This window comes from Lissotriton helveticus, chromosome 7, assembly GCF_964261635.1.
Source record: "Lissotriton helveticus chromosome 7, aLisHel1.1, whole genome shotgun sequence".
Taxonomy (NCBI): domain Eukaryota; kingdom Metazoa; phylum Chordata; class Amphibia; order Caudata; family Salamandridae; genus Lissotriton; species Lissotriton helveticus.
In genome coordinates, this window is record NC_136068.1 from 432,785,334 (window position 1) to 432,806,297 (window position 20,964).

At 48.9% G+C, this 20,964-nt stretch overlaps 1 long non-coding RNA gene across 3 annotated transcripts in view; it reads right to left on the reverse strand.

Moving 5' to 3' along the window:
• Window positions 1–565: 565 nt before the first annotated feature.
• The window catches only part of LOC144768556 (uncharacterized), a 40,633-nt gene continuing 20,234 nt past the window's right edge, over window positions 566–20,964 (reverse strand). Inside the window, exon 4 of one of the 3 annotated variants that reach the window (XR_013598572.1) lies at window positions 566–4,640. This is a non-coding gene — a long non-coding RNA (uncharacterized LOC144768556). The remainder of the gene's footprint in view (window positions 4,641–20,964) is intronic. The other 2 variants (XR_013598574.1, XR_013598573.1) reach the window with 2 other exon arrangements.

Sequence of the window (20,964 nt, forward strand, 5' to 3'; positions counted from 1 at the left end):
GTTCAGTGGCTTTTCTAGCTTTCAACCAGGCCCTTAGCCCCTTTTGGAATTCCTCCTTCCTGGAGAGGCCTTTCATAGAGATATTACACTTTTTACAGATGGTCTTCAGCTGTGGCACAGTGTAAACATCAAACTTTTCTCCCTCAAAATCAAAATCTTGAGGTGCAATGGATGCTGCTTTAGTCATGGAGAAAGGAAAGTGGCAGTTCTCAACAAAGTCCCAAGAAAAAAGTTCTACCAAAAAGTATGTGGTTGCGTTATGGTCTGCACTCGCTAGTAGTATAGACCAAAAACTGCATATGAATCACAAATGGAATTCCAAATCTTCACCGCGGACCACCAATGTTAGAATTCGGGGTCTCTAGTTGGCAGAGGTAGGTACCTTTGTCCAAATAGGAACCCTTGCTTTTAGTCAGGGTAAGGGGGCTATACTTATAAATAACCCCTGCTCACCCCCTTGGTAGCTTGGCACGAGCAGGCAGGTTTATCTCAGAGGCAGTGTGTAAAGCATTTGTGAGCACATACAGTAATACAGTGAAAACACTACAAAGGGACACTACACCAGTTTAGAAAAATAAGTAATCTTTACTAGACTTAACACAAGACCAAATGACAAAAATCCACAATACTGTAATAAAAAAAAAGTCTTTAAAATGGTAGAAAATAGCTTAGTTCAATGTACATGGTAAATGCAACACTTTACTCTCAAAGTACCTTAGATGCCACACGCAATGCAAACAAAAGGTTTGCAGGGAAGTTGATGCGCTGTTCCTTACACTCAGGGGAGTGGATGCGTCGGTTCCTTACTGCTGCGCAGGGGAGGTGATGCATCGCTTCCTTAGTGTGGGGGGAGTTGATGCATCGTTTCTTACTGCCCAGTGACGATATAACAAAATGGAGCCTCAATGCGATGCGACGATCTGGTGCGATGTGACAAAATGGCGTCCTTGATGCGATGCGACAACGTTGGATGCGATGCGTGCATGCCCGATGTCCGTGCGGCGACCTTGGTAACTTCTGAGCCACAACAGGCCCTGCGACATGCTTCTTTGGCGATACGACAGCAACTGCTGCAGCGGCGACACGCTTCTCCTCGTTGCATTGCTCTGCCAGTGACATGCAGTCTTCTCAGAGGGCCCAAACAACAGTAGGCATCTCTGTGCAGATAGAATTCCCAGCAAGGGAATTCAGGGGAGCTGGTGGTGAAGTCTTGTATCCCTGAGACTTCAGGCAGGAGTCAAAGCCCACTTCAAGCCCTTGGAGATTCTTCTTCAAGATGATGAAAAGTTCCCAAAAGTCCTTTTCCCCTTTCCTTGACAAATAAAGTAACCACTGCTGGCCAACTCCAGAAATAGCACAGCACAGGAGCAGTCTCCTCCTTCAGCTTTCTTGGTTCTTCTCCTTGGCAAAGGTTTGTCTTGATTCCCAGAAGTGATCTAAAGTTCTGGAGTCTGGGCCTCAATATTTATACTGCAAAATCCTTTGTCCTCTGAAGGCAGAGAATGGGTGTGCCCAGTCACAACCAGTTCTGTGCAGCTTCCTGGCAGGAGGTGGAGAAGTCCTTGTTGATGCAGACCTGGCCCAGGTAGCTGTGAGGAAATCTCGTCCCCCTACTCTCTATTCTATGAGGGCTCAGGTCAGTGAAAGGAAATCACCGCCCCCACTCTCTATTCAATGCAGGTCCTATTCAGCCCAGTCCTGACCCATCAGACTGCTGGCCAAAGCCCTCTCCAGCCCCCTGTCACTCACAAACCAGACATGGAATACACAAACAGCAGAGGCATGCTGGATGGTTTGGCGAGAAAACACCTACTTTCTAAAAGTGGTATTTTCAAACACAGAATGTAAAAACCACCTTCATTAAAAGATGTATTTTAACATTCTGAGTTCAGGCATTTTAAACTTCCTTTTCCTATCTTGTTCCTAGGGTCAGTCATGATTATAAGAAGTTGTTTAAATTCTTTTTCTTTTCCTTTGTGTATGTAAAGCGTACTGACACCCACAGGTCTTGCTAGCACTATACAAAACTTTACAAATAAATAAATAAGCAAACTGCCCATTCTGGCCTATGAGAACAGATATCCTTGAAATAGTGAAAAACTTAATTGGCTGTAATTAACTATCAGGACATGCCACACACATCGGGGCATGTCCTACCTTTTACATACAGTGCACCCTGCCCATTAGGGTACCCTGGGCCTACTTTAGGGGCGACCAACATGTTGAAAACAATCAGTGCTGCAAGCCCTTGAGCAGCATTTGATTTACAGGCCCTGGGCACACATGGTGCACTGTACTAGGGTCTGACATGTAACTCAAATAAGTCAATCATGGAGTCACTAATCCAATACAGCACTTTACAATAGGGAACAGTTGCACTTTGGCACTGAATAGCAGTGGCAAAGTGCCCAAAGCATCTAGACCAGCAAAAACATAGCAAAAACATGGAAGGCAACAGCAAAAGAATGGAAGGGAGACCCACGCCAATAGTGCCAGGTCTAACATTTCTCCTTCAATTGCTGTCATCAAGTCCAAAACAAATCTGTTTTCCATTACCATTAGTCTGATTGAACACAGCTCTTATTTAATTGCATTTAAGCCATCTTCAGAAGCATTTATTGCTTTCATCAATTCCCACCTGGTGATCTGAACCCAGAGAGCAGTTGCTTTTGCTTGACACATAGGTAACAGACTTCCCAAAAATGTTTGGGCGTTATTGAACAACCTATACTCTTTGGCCACAACCTGCCACACTAAAGTTCAAAAGTGCAAGGCCATCCTTTTTCTTCTGTGATGACGAAGTAAAGTTGATGCTTTACTAATGGAATGCAAATGCAAATCTTATATTCCTTTTGCTGGTATTACCATAGATGGGATATGCAAAGTCAACAGAGAGCAGATTCCGCTCCAGTCGAGTGGTAATTGTGTGTATATATTATGTATGTGAAGTAGTGTGGCTCACTGGTTAGAGGCGGCAGACCCGAGAGCAGAGGACGGCCCGGGACCAGGGTTCGATTCCCGGCGCGGCAGGTTTCTGGACCAGGGTCAGCGGACTCGATAATTCTCTCGCCTCGGTGCCCACTCTGATCAGCGATCACACTCGGCAACTCTGGGCATTAGCTTGCCTCATCTTCACTAACGGCCCCACCAGACCGCCGGGGATGCCTGGTCTCACCCTGGAGATACCCATTAAGGGACCATCTCTCAGGGAAGCCAGGAAGGGTTTCGCAGCGGTCGAAGCGCCTTGGGACCCTACGGGTAAGTAGTGCGCTATATAAATGCCTATACATTTACATTATATTCAAGCTCCACACTGCCAGAAAAAATCCATAAGGCTGGAGGTACCGCCCTGCAAATCGGCATTGTAAATAGTTGAGCTGCAATTGAGATTCCGTCCCACTTTAACAATCCCATTTCCCTGAAAGCAAAGAGAAAATCTCATTAGTTTCACACCCAGCTTAGGATGACGTTTAGTTCCAGTCCATCTTTATCTCTTTATGTTTTCATCCCATACTTGCTGACATGATGCTTTTATATCATCAAATCTGAAATTATGTTTTGTTTCTGTGCCATTCCATAAAGATATGGCCCTACATGAAAACCTAGCTCCAGTAAACCATTTATTGTTGGCAAATACTGATGCTTCAATACTCAATACTGGCCTGGCTGAGCAGTCTGGGGGCAGTGTTTTGGCTGAATAATTAATACAGATGAATGGTGGATTAGATCTCCCTAGAATACCTCATTCCAATACTGCTTTCTCCTAATTTACATAACTATATTTCTGCCCTGCTCCCTTCATTCTGGATATCTCTTTAATTATCCCGGTTTTATCTGTCAAAATTTCAGGGGTTGTATCAAATCTAGTTGTATTAACTCGGGCAGTCATAGGACTAACATGAGTTGGCTGTAACTGTGCTTTTATCCTACACAAGAAAAGGTACAATAAACACTTTGTTATATTAACAGGCACTTCTTTAGGATATACTAAAGGTGGTGTTTCTATGAGATGGGGAATAAGAGAACATACATAGGGCCATATACATCAACACATTTTCCCATAGACACAGAATGGGCAAAACCCTTTGATGCATCTGGCCCATAACAACTATCATTTTGTGTATTGGTACCTATATCATGCATGCTTTTATACCACAAATTATCAAGTAAATGATCATGCAAGGGATGCATACCTGTTTCATTAAAAACAGCTCTACGAAAGTGTAATATTTCTTCCCTATGGGTGGAATCTTTTGCATCTACATAACACATAATACAATAGCAAATTATCAGAGTAATAATCATAACCACTGAACTCATTATTATACTATGAAAAATATATTTTAACAGTCTCTCCATTGTATCATTTATTCTTGGACCATTGCCTCCCCCCCTCTCTGCGGGAGTGAGTCCAGAAATGGAATAAGGTCCGTTACATGCACCCAGTTCTGCATCCTCTCCAGTTTTACTGTTGTTGGCATGCTCCGCGTTACTTGGTAGGGGCCAAGAAACTTGTTGTCTTTCCATGTTCTCACAAAGTTGCACACAAAGACCCAGGAACCAAGCATGATGGCTATAGACAACGGCAGGGGTGGTGCAGTAGTGTTGGCCTGTTGCAGCTGAACCTGTTTAGAGTAAACCTGTACAGATTTTGTTATGGCAGACATGTATGCATTCATTTCTTGCCAAACACTTTCTGATGCAGACGTAGTATCAGAACAAATCATTTGATTTTGTTTAAAGGAAACATTAGAATGCCTACCTGTTATGACTTGGTGAGGGGTCAAATGATAATCCTTTGAAGTGGCATTTCTCAATGCATACAGAGCAGGAGGAAGGCAGTAAAGCCAATTCTTTTTTGACACTTTGCTTTTCAATAAGCCATTCATCCACTCTACAATGCCATTACTCTCTGGATGGTAAACTGGTGTTCTACTCCTAATAGTTTAGTAATTTGCTGAAATACTGGGTTAGCAAAGTTTTGCCGCCGGAACCCCCCATTTCGGTATGACCTCCCTTCACCAGGAATTTAGCATCCTGGTCAGCATCACACCTGGAGCAGGGTCCTGATTCAATCCATCATGAAAATGGACACCACTACTAATAAGTACCTATATCCGTTACATTTTAGTATCATATCTACAAAGTCTATGTGTAACCTATTGGTCTTGGAATGGAGGATGATGGCATTTTTGAAGACCTCCTATTAGAGTACTGATAACACACATGACATGAAGCCAGGAATGCATAAACTAATGGTCCTAGATAAAAAAAAGGGGATAAACCAGCTTTTATTGAATTAATCCATCATTACTCTTTTAGAATTGTGTGTTGGTAAATGAAGTTGTCGAAGGGCTGTTATAAGTAGGGGCTGAGACATTATAACTTTACCTGAAGTTGCTGATCTATAAAGGAGATCTAGAAATCCAGTCACTCCCCCCCTTGATTTACAGAGATCTTTTCATGTTGTGGTGCTGCATTTTGAATGTCTACTAATGCCTCTGTATAAATATTCTCCTAGGTTTATATCTCAACCTCATCATCTGCATCCAAAGTGTGCATACTGCATGTTTTCATTGCAAATAAACTAGCTTCCTTTGCTGCTGTATCAGCAGCTTCATTTCCTGTAGACACCAAATCTGTTCCTTTTGTATGTGACTGGCACTTAACCACTGCTACTTGACATGGTATTTGTAATGCAGCAATAAGGTCAGCTAAAAGATGTTGGTGCGCTACTGGGGTCCCATCAGATTTACGAAATCCTTGCCGTTCCCATCTCTTCAGCACTGAGTGAACTGCGGAAGGTACATATGATTAATGAGTGTATATTGTTACTGGCTGACCGTGACAAGCCTGTAGGGCCGTTATCAATGCTTTTAATTCAGCCACTTGGGCTGAGTCTTGGGATGGCAAGGGTAAGAGGTACAATGTGTGTAAGGTATAGTCAGTAGGTGTACCAATAGCCTCAACAACAGCTGCACCTGTATGTCTTTTGACTATCTCCTAGTCTATCCATGAGGAACCATCAATATACAATTGTCGACCAGAAGACAAGCGGTCCTCATGTGCCAGGTGATCGTCCTCCTTCAATGTTACACTACATTCATGATCAGTGGTCTCTAGTGGGTGCACTAAAAAAGTTGCAGGATTGACTGAGTGTACTCGCTCAATGCAGATAGAAGGGTTTGGCAGTATTACATATAACCTGTCACTCTTTGAGTGGTCAAGGTACTTTTATTTTTCTGCAGCACAGCAAATGGAGAGTGCTGAACATACAGTGTTATAGGGCATCCTGCTGTAATAGTACTACTCTTTTCTACTGCAAAAGCTGCTGCTGCAAGCGCTCGCGCACAAGGAATGTGACCTTTTATTACTGGATCTAATAATCCACTATAATAGGCGACAGGTTTGTGACCCATCGGGTATTTTTGAGTAAAGACTAATATCATGGAATCCTCCATGGCAGCAGAAAACAGAAACAAATCTCTTTGTATAGTCTGGATTTGCTAGCACTGGGGCTGAAGCAATTGCTTCTTTCAATGTCTGAACTGCACTTACACTGTCATCACTAGGCCTAGGCAGTAAATTCCGTTCCGCTCGCCGAATTTGGGTAATTTTGCGTTGCATGGATAACGCGGAATTGCCCAAAATGCCACAATCCGCAGCTTCGCAGAATTTTTTGCTTGTTCGCGCTTTCAAAATGGGTGTTCGCAAGATATTTCTCCCCGAGCACGCAAACAGCATTGTCGAACGGGAAAAAGGCATCTCGATCGGGCAGAACAAGCAATTTCGCGTGTTTGCTGAACTTTTGCGTGCTTAGAGAGATTTTTTACCGTTTCGCAAAGCTTTGCCTAGCGCGACTACGCAAATTCTGCCCACCCCTAGTCATCACTCCACCCACTGTATGCCTGTGTTGTCAGTTTTAGCTTTCTTCATTGCATATAATAGTGGTTGTGTGATGGTAGCATAATCAAATACCCACTGACGTACAAAATTACAAAGGCCTAGAACTTTCGGCATGTCTTTTACTGTCTTGGGCTGAGGCTGATCACGCAATGTTTATATTCTATAACCGGCTATCTTTTTGCCTTCTGCAGAGAACACTTGGCCCAAATACAGCACTTCTTTTTGCACAAATTGTGATTTTTTCCTGTCCAGTTTGTACCCCCTAGTAGCAAGTAGCATTAAGAGATTGACAGTGTCCAAAACACATTCAGATTCTATTTTACTAGATATTACTAAATCATCCACATATTGCAATACTGTACTGTCTGGAAATTTAACAAATTATCACTCAATACTCTATTAAACACAGATGGAGACTCACAATAGCCTAGTGGGAGTCTAGAATACTGGATTTGTTCGCCATCAAATCTAAAGGCTGTCAAATATTAACTGTCAGAATATAAAGGTATGCTAAAAAACATTATTTAAATCCACTACAGAAAACCATTTGCTGTCATTTGGTATATTAGTCAATATCACAGATGGGCCTGGCACTATGGGGTACTCTGCTAATACTATGGCATTAAGAGGGTGAAAATCCTGAACCATCCTCCAAGTATTACCTGTAGATGTTTTTACAGGATAAATGGTGGTGTTAGAAGGGGATGGACTGGAATACAGAACTCCCTGGCCCTTTAGCCTTTATATTGTCCCTCTAATACCTTCTTTTACTTCTTTGGACAGTGGATACTGTTTTACACATGGCAATTGTGCACCTGGCTTCAACTTTATCTTAAATGGTTCTGCAGATAGTATCAGTCCTTCCTCATCTGGAGCTGATGTCCGGACACAAGACAGGACTGCTGCAAGTGCTTCAATATCATGTGAGGGGGATGGCACAACTAGTATAGTGGTCTGTGCATGGTAAACACACACTAACAAGGATGCAGTGTGTGTATATACTATCTCAGTCCTAGTGGGATCGTCTGAAAAGAGTTCTGAGTCAGAATTGTCCTGTGGTCTCAGACCAGGCATAAGAAAAATCAGGACCTTCCAAAGTCCTCCATCATTATCTGATCCCACCAGAGCGCCCCGGTGAACAACACTTACAACGCAACTTTTACATCGCAGAGCCTTTACAACGCAACCATTACAATGCAAACTATTACAACGCATTGCTCTGGGGGGCGCTCTAGGATAGGGAATAGGTTAATTAGCTATCCAATAACCTTCCCTAGTGTCCACGGGGACTGGAGTTGGAATAGTAAATTAAACTATTCACTATCCAGCACCCAAAAGCAATATGCGTTGTAATGGACTGCGTTGTAATACTTACGTTGTAAAGGCATGCGATGTAAATGCATGCGTTGTAATGTCATACATCCGAGTGCCCCACCTACTGGATATTTCCATGCACTCAAGGAAAAGAGTATTCACCTGTCCCAGTTCATCACCACCAATTACTCTCCTTAAAATTAGTCTAGGTGGCAATTCCATCCACCTCCCTAAAAGTATTTCCTCTGTGTTCAGAACCTTAAGTACTGCATCTACTAGCAATTTGGAATGCACTGGCTCTGCCCTTCCAACCATATTTTCCTCTGGTATTCTTAGCAGATGTATCCCATATTTCGCTTGCCCGGGTACTTAACTTGGCATGGACCCCATCAGAAGAAAACCTTACTGTCATGTTTAATATAGACATGATGGGGGCGTGGCCAAGATGGCGAAGGAGTGAGACGTCTTTTCGAGTCCCTCCGGCGCCAAGCCCAGCTCAGCTTTGTTTCAGCATCGGAAGCGGCCTGCTTCTCGACCATTTGGGACCTGCTGTGACCCCTGGTGTTGAGGGGTCCGGTCCGGTGTCTCGAGTGCGAGCCGCGGAGGCCCGAGGGTGGACTTAGCCGCGGCGGCAGACTGCCGCCTTGCAATCCCTGACCTGGAGTAGAGGGGAGAGCCGGACTTCCGGTCCGCGGCGGAGCGGAGCAGGCAGTGACGGAGGCTGGACGGGGACGACACTCCTGGCCCTCGCTACGCTGCGCGAAGCCTCTACGCCCCACCGGTGAGCGGCGACCGGCGAGAGAGCGCTGGCGGGGAGGATCGGCGGGACCTGGTGAGTGCGGCGGCCTCGCTGCTTCCCCTCCCCCCGGCCCCGCTTCGACAAGCTTGGCGGAGCGGCCCGGCCGAGATCTCCCCACCTGCGTCTGCCTCTGAGGCGAGCCCCGAAGAGGAGTGGTGGGCGCCGGCGGACCGCTCAGGACTGGAGGAGGCCTGGAAGAGGGCTCCGGAGCCCTTGCGGCTCGCGGTCTCGTGATCCCTGGCCCTGGGAGCTTGGCGGGCTCGGGCTCCGGGCACAGCAGGAGGGGGTAGGAGACACTGCGGTGGGGCCGCGACGGAGGGGACCCTAGCAACGGCGCTATCTCTTCCCCACTACGTCCCTGAAGTGACCAGGAGGTTGGGGAGGCCCTGCTGGGGAGCAGCTCCCTGAGACCCGAGCGCCTGGGTGTGGACCCCTGGAGGGGACTCAACGCCCCCCTGCTTGCGACACACCTGTGCACCTGCGGTGCTGGTCCGTCGCGGAGGTGACCCTTCCTTGGGGGCCCGGCTGGAGAGCACAGCAGTTCGGTGAAGTGGGAAGCGTGCGCTGCACAGCGACGACTAGCCGCGGCGGGGCCGGACATATGCCTGGGCCGTAAGTCCGGAGGGCTCCATGGCCATGGGACGCTAGCAGTGGAATCGGCTGCGCAACCCCGGAGGCGGAGTGCCAGCGGTGGACACCTGGAATACGGACTGGGGCCTGCCCTTTGGAGAGCCCCGGCCGCGGGGGGATCAGTGCAGGAACTGCTTTACCGGCACTGGTGCGGAGGAGATCTTGTGATTACCGGAGAGGGGACTGCTGCCCTACCCGGGGGTGTCGCGATGTCTTCCACGCTGCGCAAAGGGAAGCCTGGGAAAGATGGCGCAGCGAAGAATTCTCAACAACTGCCGTCCCCCGGGCCCAGTGTATCGCCCAAGAAATCGGACGATGAGGCCCCTGCCACCAAGGCCTTTATGACGGAACTCTTTGCCTCCATTAAGGAGGACATCTCTGAACTCCGCGCCCAACTGGCATCGGACCTCCGTGAGGTGCGGAGAGACGTGGACGGCATCGGAGAGAGGGTGGCCACGTTGGAGGACCACGACTTAAGCATGGCAAACGATGTCCACCAGCTACAGCAAGATATAATTAGGCTCACGGAGCAGAACTTGGACCTCCAGTCCCATGCGGAGGATCTGGAGAACCGTTCCCGCCGGAACATCCGCATTCGGGCAGTGCCATGGGACGGAGAAGCAGGTGACCTGCGGGGTTATGTCCAAGCTCTTTTCTTACAGGTTCTGGGCGACGATGATGTTCAGGTAATCAGAATGGACAGAGTACACAGGGTCGGTCTCCCTAGAAGGGGTGGGGGGCCGCCCTCGGACATCCTAGTCTGTGTACACGATTTCCAGCTAAAGGAGCGTATCTTACGGAAGGCACGGACCATCCCTTCATTGCAATTCAGAGAGCATCATCCACAGCTGTACCAGGACTTAGCGGCATCGATCCTCCAGAAGCGGCGGGAGTTCCGCCCGGTGACCACCTTCCTCCGGGAACGCAACATTTCCTACTCGTGGGGTCATCCTTTCCGCATTATCTTTCGGTGGGAGAACAGACTTGCGCAGATTCTATCTCTCCAGGTGGCGAAGGATCTGTTGGGGCTGGATGATGTGACTCCCTCACAGGAGGCTGGCAGCTCGCCGCCGAGAAGGCGCAGGCGTTCTTCCTCATGGCAGAGAGCGGGCCCGGTCACGAATCGTGGGCGGCCTGATCTTACTGCTAGCCTACAAGAGAGAGGGAATGCAGTGGCTTCGGTGGCCTCTGCGACTTTGGCATCGTCCCAGCAGGGCTCCGGTGCCGCTTGATCTTTGAGCCGCCAGCTGGTTGGTGCCAGAGGGGCACGTGACACCAGGTACCGTGGGTTTCATTGTACTTTTGGAGAAGACACCCCGTACCGTGGCCTATGGGGTCCCACCATGGGTGCCCCATCCCCAGCCCAGGAGGACCTCTACGAACTGTTCTCCGATGGGACTGCTAAGTACACTGTTTTGGTTTGGGTTTGGGGGGGGGGGGGGGGGGGGGGGAGACTTGGGGGCCAATTGGGGAGGGGGGCTGTTGGGGACCTGGATAGGGTTGGGCAGGGAGGTGGTGGTGTCCGGAATGAATGTGTCGTATGCTTGTTTCCCTCTGCAGGTGAGACACTTGGGATCTTGCATATCAGGCCTCAGGGTGGGACTCTTTATTGGATTGGAGTTGTCCTCATGTCTGGTCTGCTGGGTTCTGGGGGGTCCGGAATGGGCAATGGGAAGCTGGGAACAGATGGGGCCCGGAGGGATTTCTGGCTGCCTTTGGCGGGGTGGGAGAGTGGGCATAGTTTCGGGGCGGGTACACAGAGATGGTTGCTAATAGTTCTCCATGCCGCTTAGTATCGGAACATGGAACGTAAAGGGCCTCAACTCCCCTCAGAAAGGCCAGAAAATTTGGAAATATATATCTGACCACCACTTGGATATTGTGGGGCTCCAAGAGACTCACCTGGCACGTAAAGATGAGCTGCGACTAAGACACAAACACTTCCCGCTCATCTATAGGTCGTCTGCATCTACCAAACATAGAGGGGTGGCACTTCTATTCCGAGCATCCCTGCACTTCCAACCTATGGGGATCAGTTGTGACAAGGAGGGACGTTGGTTGATGGTCAAGGGGGCACTTTACGGCAGAGTTTGTACGTTTGTGGTGGTGTATGTTCCCAACTCTGGGCAGAATGCTTTTCTTCGTGATTTGTTGGATAGGGCAGGGGACTTTGTGGAGGGGCACATGGTTTTAATGGGGGATATCAACATGGTTTGGGACAAGGATTTGGATAGCTCCCGAGCCCAGAGAGCGGCCGCTGGGGTTTTCTCTACGGAAACGCAGCGTATGGTAGGTGAGCTTGGATTGATTGATACTTGGCGATTCCTGCATCCACAAGCACGAGACTATACCTTCTTTTCCCATGTTCATCATACTTATTACCGTTTGGATCATATTTTTGTGAGCCAGGCCCTCAGGGGAGATGTCCGCGATTCTGCTGTCTTCCCGCTCTCCGTGTCAGATCATAGCTTGCTGGTTCTCGGGCTCCACTGGTCGGCGGGGGGTGACGGTGTGAGGAAATGGTACTTCCCACCAGCGCTTGTCCGGGATGATACCTCATGTAAGGAATTGGGTAAAGCTATAAGGGAGTTTTTGGCTCTCAACCCGGTTGCGGACACTTCACTTTTCAATACGTGGGATGCGTGTAAGGCGTCACTGCGGGGCACGTGCCTGGGCCTCAATGCTAACCTCAATAGGTTAAGGAGGAAGGAACGGGTGGACCTGGAGGCAGAGCTAGCACTCTTAGAACAGGCGCATAAAACAAACCCGTCTAGATTGACTCTTAGACCCTTGACGGCCGTGCGGGCTAAATTGAAGGCCCACTACAACAACCGAGCAGAGTTTACTCTCCTGCGGCTTAGGCGTGTCTCCTACTCACAGGGGAATAAGGTGGGCAGGCACTTAGCCTGTCAGCTCCGGGACAAGTGGGAGAGAGATTATATTGGTGGAATTCTGGACCCATCTGGTTCGCTACAACATGTGGATAAGGCTGGTATTTTTGGCCGCTTTTACGAGGCGCTCTATGAGGGTGACTCCCTGGATCAGGCAGCGCAGGACCGTTTCCTGGCGGATCTCCCCATCCCACAAGTGTCTGAGGAGTGGAACGAGCTCTTGGCCGCCCCTTCTCTAGATCAGAGGTGTTGGACGCTATTAGAGATCTGAAGCTCCACAAGGCGCTGGGTCCTGACGGCTACACTGCCTGTTTTACAAGACCTTTGCGGCAGAGTTATGCGATTTTTTGGTGTCCCTTTTCAACGAAATGGCGGTCACTAGGAAAACCACGGGCACCATGGCCGAGGCCGTGATCACCGTGATTCCCAAACCGGAGAAAGACCTTTACATATGTTCATCGTACCGCCCGATAGCACTTCTCAATGTGGACGCTAAATTGTATTCCACTATAATAGCACGCAGGCTCCAGGATTTGATGCCGGCCATCATTCACCCGGATCAATACGGGTTTATTAAAGGCCGTCAGACGCATGACAACTTGAGGAGGGTCATACACCTTATAGAGAAGGCCACCCGGTTCCGGATCCCAGCGGTACTGGTGGGGTTGGACGCGGAAAAAGCTTTTGACCGGGTTGACTGGAGGTTCATGTTCCGCACCTTGGAGGCCTTCGGCTTCTAGCACCAATTCATCACCATGATCCGGGCGAACTACAGCAGCCCTAGCTCTAGAGTGGTGATTAATGGACATCGATCCGCCAGCTTCTCGCACTCCCGGGGTACGAGGCAGGGCTGCCCCCTTTCCCCTCTCCTCTTTGCTTTGAGCATCGAGCCTTTGGCCCTTGCGGTGCGCGAACGGGAGCAGATAAAGGGACTCCCCTTTTCGGGTGAACAACACAAAATCTCCCTTTTTGCGGATGACGTGTTGCTGTCGGTGGGGGAGCCGGCCCATTCCTTACCACATATCCAAACTCTGCTGTCCGACTGAGACAGTGGCCGGATTTAAGGTCAATTTTGATAAGTCGTACATCTTGAACCTGACCCTCCCTCCAGCAGAATTGGAACGGCTGCGCCCGCTCACGCCCTTGGCGTGGGCGCCTGCCTCATTATATCTGGGAGTCCATCTGACCCCTTCTATAAACTCCCTATTCACAGCAAATTTCCCACCGCTGTTGGCGGCTGTGCGCAGGGAACTAGACCAGTGGAAACCGAAAAATATCTCGTGGCTTGGTAGGATCCATACCATTAAGATGGTCCTCCTTCCTAGGTTTCTGTATCTCTTTCAGGCCCTCCCCATCCCCATGGAGCTGGACTTCTTCCGGCGCCTTAGGACTTTACTGCTGAAATACATCTGGCAGGGAGGCCGAGCGCGCTTATCCTTCGCAACTCTGCGGCGCCCACGGGAGGAGGGAGGAGTGGGTCTTCCTGACCTGCACCTGTACTACAAAGCTGCTCAACTGCGGGTATTAGTGGAATGGTCGCAGCAGCTTTCTGAGAAACACTGGCTGCATATGGATTGGAGTGTGGCCGGGAGATCGATCTGGGACCTTGCCTGGAAGCCCAAGGTGGACAGGCCTAAGAACGCCTACATCAGCACGCCCACTAGCACTGTCTTGAAAGTTTGGGATACGATCACGGGGGATGAGCGATGGACAACATTTCCCTCCCCCTTCACTCCCTTACATTTCAATCCGGCCTTTCCGCCAGCGTTACGGGAGGGTCCCTTCTGACTATGGCGAGAGGGAGGGTGTCGAGCCCTTACGCACTTATTCCATGGAATGGACCCCCTTACATTCCATAACTGCATGCGTGACTATGGTCTCCCACCTTCGGAACGCTTCCGTCATGCTCAGCTGATCCACTGGGCGACCTCGACGGGACAGAGATGCGGCTACCAGACCACTCTCGCTATTTGAGGCCTTTATTCTCCGGTCCTCCACGATGAAGGGGACGATCTCCTTTCTGTATAAACTCTTACTGACTACTGTGGTCTCCCCACGTCCCCGCTACATGGACCACTGGGAAACCCTCCTGGGCCGAGACATAGCCGGGGACGAATGGAAAGGTCTTTGGCGGGATATTGTAGCTCACAACCACTCGGTGGACCTGCGAGAGGCCCATCTTAAAACCATGCTCGATTGGTACCTCTACCCGTCAAAACTGCATCGCATATTCCCGGCTTCTTCGGACCGGTGTTGGAGGGGCTGTGGACTGTTGGGAGACTTCCGCCACATTTGGTGGGACTGCCCGGTCATCCGGCCGTTTTGGGCCAAAATCTTGTCCCATATCAAGGATATATTAGGATACCCAATCCCGATTCTTTGTCCTATGTCATCCTGGGCCTTCGAGATCCGATGTTGGAACACCAAACGAAGGCGGATAAACATATTCTATGGCTCTGCCTTGGAGCGGCTAAACTTACGCTGGCCGCTGCCTGGAAGAAGTCGTCGGCCCCAGCTCTGTCACTGTGGCACGCGAGACTGTGGAGACTTTTGAGCATGGAGAGAATGGCGGACATCTTCTTGGGCAACTTTAAGAACTTTATGTTTCGGTGGGGCCCTTGGTTCTCTTTCTGTCGAGGGGCTTGCCCTCAGCGGTATGCCCGTCTGCCCTGCGTGCCCTTCACCTTTTCCAGATTTAACTTGATTGTATGATAGAGGGAATGAGACTGAAAGTATGTGTAGGCGCCACCACTGGGGGAGGGGGGGGGGTAAGGGGGGCTGGGTGGGGGGAAGTTGGGGGGGTTGTTCATTACTTGTTGCGGCACCGCATACCTAATGGAGGCTTTTGATTGCCCGGGGGGCTTTCGCAACATTTGGACTATAAGGGAGTGACCACCCCCTTGGGGAGGGCTGCCGTTGTGCCAAGAAGCAGCTGACTTTGATTTCCTTGCTACTCACTGGCGAGCACTGTTCTTAAGAATTGCCAAGACTGATGTCATTTGTTATCCTAAGTGCCTCTTTGTAAGCTTCTTACTGGTCCCTTCATTGGGAGATGCCGCGGTTTTGCTGCTGGTTTTCCTTCTGTCCTTTTCTCTCTTCCTTTCTCACTTTATGTTTGAACTGCATTAAATAAAAACTTTTACAAAAAATATAGACATGATATCCTTTCCTAATAAATTAGCTGGTGAATTTGGAGAATAAAGGAGATGCTCCTGCGTTCGCACTCCTGCCACGTCTATGGGCACATGTGTTGGGTATGGAATACGTTGTACTTCACCAGAGAAGACCTGCGTATCCATGGTTGCAGAGGACAGTGAAACATTTCCTTCTGAGAGGCAAGATTTTGTTGCCCCTGTATCAACCAAGAAAGCATACCTCCTTCCCATTACAATCATTTCTACCATTGGTTCTTCCTCTGGGTATAGAGTCCTAGCTACCACAGAACAATTGGAATTCCCTGGTGCGTCCCATTAGGCTCTATGATAAAAGGAGTTTTCACCTTGAACGATCAGCTGTATGATAAATGGGGTTTCCACCTTGAACAATCACTCCCCCTTGTCCTTGACTCCCTGTGCTCACCACTGCAGTAATATGCACCTGATGCTGGCCTCCTGTTTGTACAACAGGTGCTGGTGCCCTTGAACAGGTACATTAGCAAATTGCTGTTGTGGCATATAAACCTGTGGTAGGGGAGGTATTTGTTGTTGAGGATAGGGGACATACTGATAAGGACCATATTGAGGCTCAGGCCCTGCTGTGTTGACATTTTGTCTTTCCCTTCCTCTCCCTATTCCTATCACTCCATGTGCTTCATCACTCTTCTTAAAGCCGTATTCAGGAATAAAATGTCCGATGTAACTGCAGTAATGGCATTTAAAATGTCTTCTTCCTTGTATCTGTCTCCCTTGTCTTTGACCCCTTCCTTGCTCCTTGTTTGCAACAGTAACCTGCACAGGCATTTCTTTTCCTTCTAATTTTTCTCTTTTTTTGTGTCACCAGTTTGGCTTGGGCTCTGTCACTTTGGTCTTTATTTGTCCTCTCTTTTTCTTCCTTTTTTCTACAAAAATGTATAATATGTGCTTGTATTTCGGCACATGGTTTTATATCAACGGGCCACAACCTGATCCAAATGGTCTTGTATGTCAAACATTGTAGAAAAATCCACACCCACCTCCCATGTCTACAGGTCCTACTTCTGGTTCCCACTTTTTCTTCATCATTGTTATGTGGTCTGCACAGGACTGTCCTGGCGACATAGTTTGTGTCATCAATGCCCCAATATCTGGTTGGTCCGGGTACCTATCCCTTAATTCAGTCAAGACCCTAGAGCACACTACTCCAAAAGCAGACCCATCATGTTTTCCTTTAGTAATAGTTACTCCTTTTATCCTTGCACTTCTCATTATACTGTCCACCTCATCCCCTACTATGGATCTCAACAGGCTCTTTACATTCCCAAGAGTTAACTTTATCCCAGCTGTTGCATTTTCAAATGCTATTAGCCATTTCCCTGCTCCTTCCTGTAATGGAGGCAGGCCTTTTTTAGATTTTCTTTACCCATGTGTTGCCATGGAATATAGACAGGCTGTGCTCCCTGTGTCTTATACACCAGTGGCATCTGCTTTACAGTAGTATTCCTGATACCATGTCCCTCATAAGGTGTCTCAGACCTTAAAGAATATTTCTTCCACAGACACAGACTATGTTGCATGTAATCATAATCCCACCCTGTGTCCCTATAACCTTGAAAAATACATAAATCAGCCATATTTATCAATTCATTGTCAAAGGATCCTGCTCTTGGCCACACTTTCATCTGTGGCACCATACCTACTGTTCACCCTGCGAGGTTATTAGTAATTGGGACAACATTTTACCAACTGTTGTATTCCTTTGCTACTATTTCATTGGGTGTCAAGTCACTGTTTCTTTTCCTTTCTTTTCTCTGTATAGAACGTGTGATTCCCTGTATATTTGATACATGAAGGGATCTTACTTCAGACGAAGGGGAACTTTGTCCTAACTCTATCATACCCTCTGCTCGAAATGGACACCAGACCTTGTTATACTACTCGGAAACACCTGCTCTCCTCTTGTTTGTTCTCTAAAGGCACTTTGTTCCTCTAATCTTCTTCTATATATTTTAGCATTTCTCTTCTCAGCCTCTTGCCACATTTCCATGCGTTACCAGTCAAGAACCCTTCTAATTTCACTCTCCACTGAATTTATTTCTTCCTCATCATTCTCATCCTTTCCTGTCACATTCTTGAGCTCTATATCATATCCGATATCCTTTACAACTGGCTTTTCGTCTGGTTTAAATAATATGGAATTACATATATTTGAACAGTCATCAGCAATAAGGCTTGATCTCACAATTGTATTCTGTATTACCTTTGAACTGGTGGTCATGTCACGATAGCCCTTATCCTCTTCCTGATGTATTTTTTTTGTCAAAAGTATTTTTATTGACCATTTATTAAGAACAGTAAAATAAAAGAAGCGACAATCCCGCAATCATCCCACGCAGGGGGTAGGCAGAGTCTTCATCTGAGAGCTGCAAGATAAACTAGGGCAGGGACCATGTGAGCAAGCCTATCGCACCCGACATGGTGACCTAGGAAGTCCCGAGCACCCAACATGTGCACCAGCACGTGGTATGCAATGGAGGCCGAGGCCGGTTAAGAGTCTCAGTTGTACCAAATCACAACAGTAAGTTTAAGTGGCCAGTCCTCGTGCCAAATAGAACATAGACAGAGTGCGGTGGCGCTAAGAAGTCCTTTGCCGACGTATGTCTCGGCAGGCGGTGCTTAATTGAGCAGTAAGAGAGATGTCTGAACGAACAAGAAACAAACAAACCCCCCCCCCTCCCGTCCCCCCCTCCCCCACCCCCCTCCCCAGTGGTGGTAGCTGGAAGCACTAGACTGGTAACCTGGTGTGTAAGCAGAAGGAATTCAGAGTTGAAACAGGTGGAGAGCACGGACACTGGGCGGACATACCGCAAATGGCAAGCCCTTGGAGAGGAATGCTACTAGTGGGCCCCAGTGAAATTCAAAGTTCTTAAAATCATCTAAAAAGATATCTGCCATCCTCTCCATACTAAGCAACTTCCAAAGCCTCGCGTGCCAGAGAGATGGCCGGAGCCTCTTTCTTTTTCCACGCTGCCGCCAGAGTTATTTTGGCCGCGCCAATGCTGAGCCACATAATCCTCTTGTCCGCTCTGGTCTGGTGTTCGAGATCAGGATCACGGAGACCCAACAGAGTGGAAGCCATCGAGGTAGGAATAGGGTACCCCAGCATATCTTTAATTTGAGCCAAAATTTCCTCCCAGAACGGTCGAATAATGGGGCAGTCCCACCAAATGTGCTGGTAGTCCCCTAAGAGGCCACACCCTCTCCAACATCTATCGGAGGTGCCCGGGAAAATTAGTTTCAGTTTGGCGGGATATAAGTACCAGTCCAGCATGGTTTTCATATGTGCCTCCCTAAGTTCCACTGAGTGATTAAACTTGGCAATATCGGACCATAAGTGAGCCCACTCGGCATCTGATATGTCTTGTTGTAGAGTCCCCTCCCACATATTCATATACCAGGGCCTAGGGGAAGTTGCAGTGGCAAGAAGGAGCCCATAGATGAAGGTGATGGCTCTTTTCATGGAAGAGGTCCTAGTTAGGAAGGCCTTGAACTTCGTGAGGGGTCGAGTCGCTGCCTCCCTCACCTGGGGGGAGAGCGCCCAGTGTAGTAATTGAGCGTGATGATATCGTTCACTCTCAAATACCCCATAGTCCCTCCTGCAGTTCTCAAAGGTAAGTGGATCAAAATTGTGAAATAGGTGAGTGAGCGCCAGACAACCTCTGTCCTTCCAAGCCCTAAAGGGGCCTTCGAGTGACGCTGGGGGGAAGGCGGGGTTGAAGTGTATGGGCGTGAAGGGGGAGGGGAAAGTGGTCCACCTGTCATCCTTGGAGACAGAGTCCCAGACCTTCAGGGTGGTGCTAGTGGCAGTGCTAACATATGCATTCTTAGGCCTGTCGCACCTGGGCCGCCACACCAGATCCCAAATCATTCTCCCAGCCACGCTCCTATCCATATCCAGCCAGTGTTTTTCGGATTCTTGTTGCGACCATTCGACTAATATCCGAAGTTGAGCAGCTTTGTAATACAAATGAATGTCAGGCAGCCCCACGCCTCCCTCTTTTCTCGGTCGGCGTAGGACGGCGAAAGAAAAGCGTGCCCGGCCGCCCTGCCAGATGAAACGCAGCATCATGGACTTCACCCGTCTGAAGAATTTCCCTTCCAGCTCAATTGGGAGGGCCTGGAATAGGTACAGGACCTTGGGGAGGAGGGTCATTTTAATCGCGTGGATCCTTCCTAGCCAGGAAATGAACATGGGTTTCCACCGGGCTAAGTCGGCTTGAATCCGAGCAAGAAGCGGAGGGAAATTAGCAGAGTACAGTTTCCCCAGCGTGGGGGTCAGGTGGATCCCCAAGTATTGAATGGAGGAGTCAGTCCACGGCAAGGGAGTCAGTGTCCTAAGATGGGGGAGTTCCGACTGGGGGATCGTGAGGTTGAGGACATGAGATTTGTCGTAATTAACTTTAAACCCTGCCACCGCTTCATAGCGCTCCAGTGTGGTCTGCACAAAGGGAAGAGAGTGGGCCAGACCAGAGAGGGAGAGGAGGACATTGTCTGCAAAGAGTGTGATCTTGTGTGACTCCCCAGTGAAGGGTAGTCCACGGATGTTGGGGTTGGCTCTTACTGCAATCGCCAGCGGTTCAATGCTAATGGCAAAGGACAACCCTGCCTTGTACCCCTGGAATGCTCGAAAAAGGGAGATAACTGACCATTCACTGCCACCCTGGAGCGGGGGGAGAGGTAATTGGACCAGATCATCGTTATAAATTTGGAGGAGAAGCCGAAGGCGGCCAGTGTTCGAAACAAGAATCCCCAGTCCACCCTGTCGAACGCCTTCTCAGCATCCAGGCGCACCAGAACTGCTGGAATTTTAAACTTATTGGCTTTCTCGATTAAGTGGATCATCCTCCTCATGTTGTCATGGGTTTGGTGCCCTTTGATGAACCCTGACTGGTCCGGATCTATGAGGGCCGGCATCAGGTCATTGAGTCGCTGGGCGATGATGGAAGAGTAGAGCTTTGCATCTAGATTCAGGAGGGCAATCGGCCTATAGGAAGCACAGTTACTCGGGTCTTTACCGGGTTTGGGAATGACGGATATTAGCGCCTCCTCCATGGTGCGGGAGGTCGCGCCCCCCTCCGCCATGCCATTGAACAGCTGGACAAGGTATGGGCTTAGTTCGGAAGCGAAAGTCTTGTAGAAGATGGCAGTGTAGCCATCCGCCCCTGGGGCCTTGTGGGGCTTTAGAGCTTTAATGGCAGCCATCACGTCTTCCCTGGAGAAGGGGGTCGAG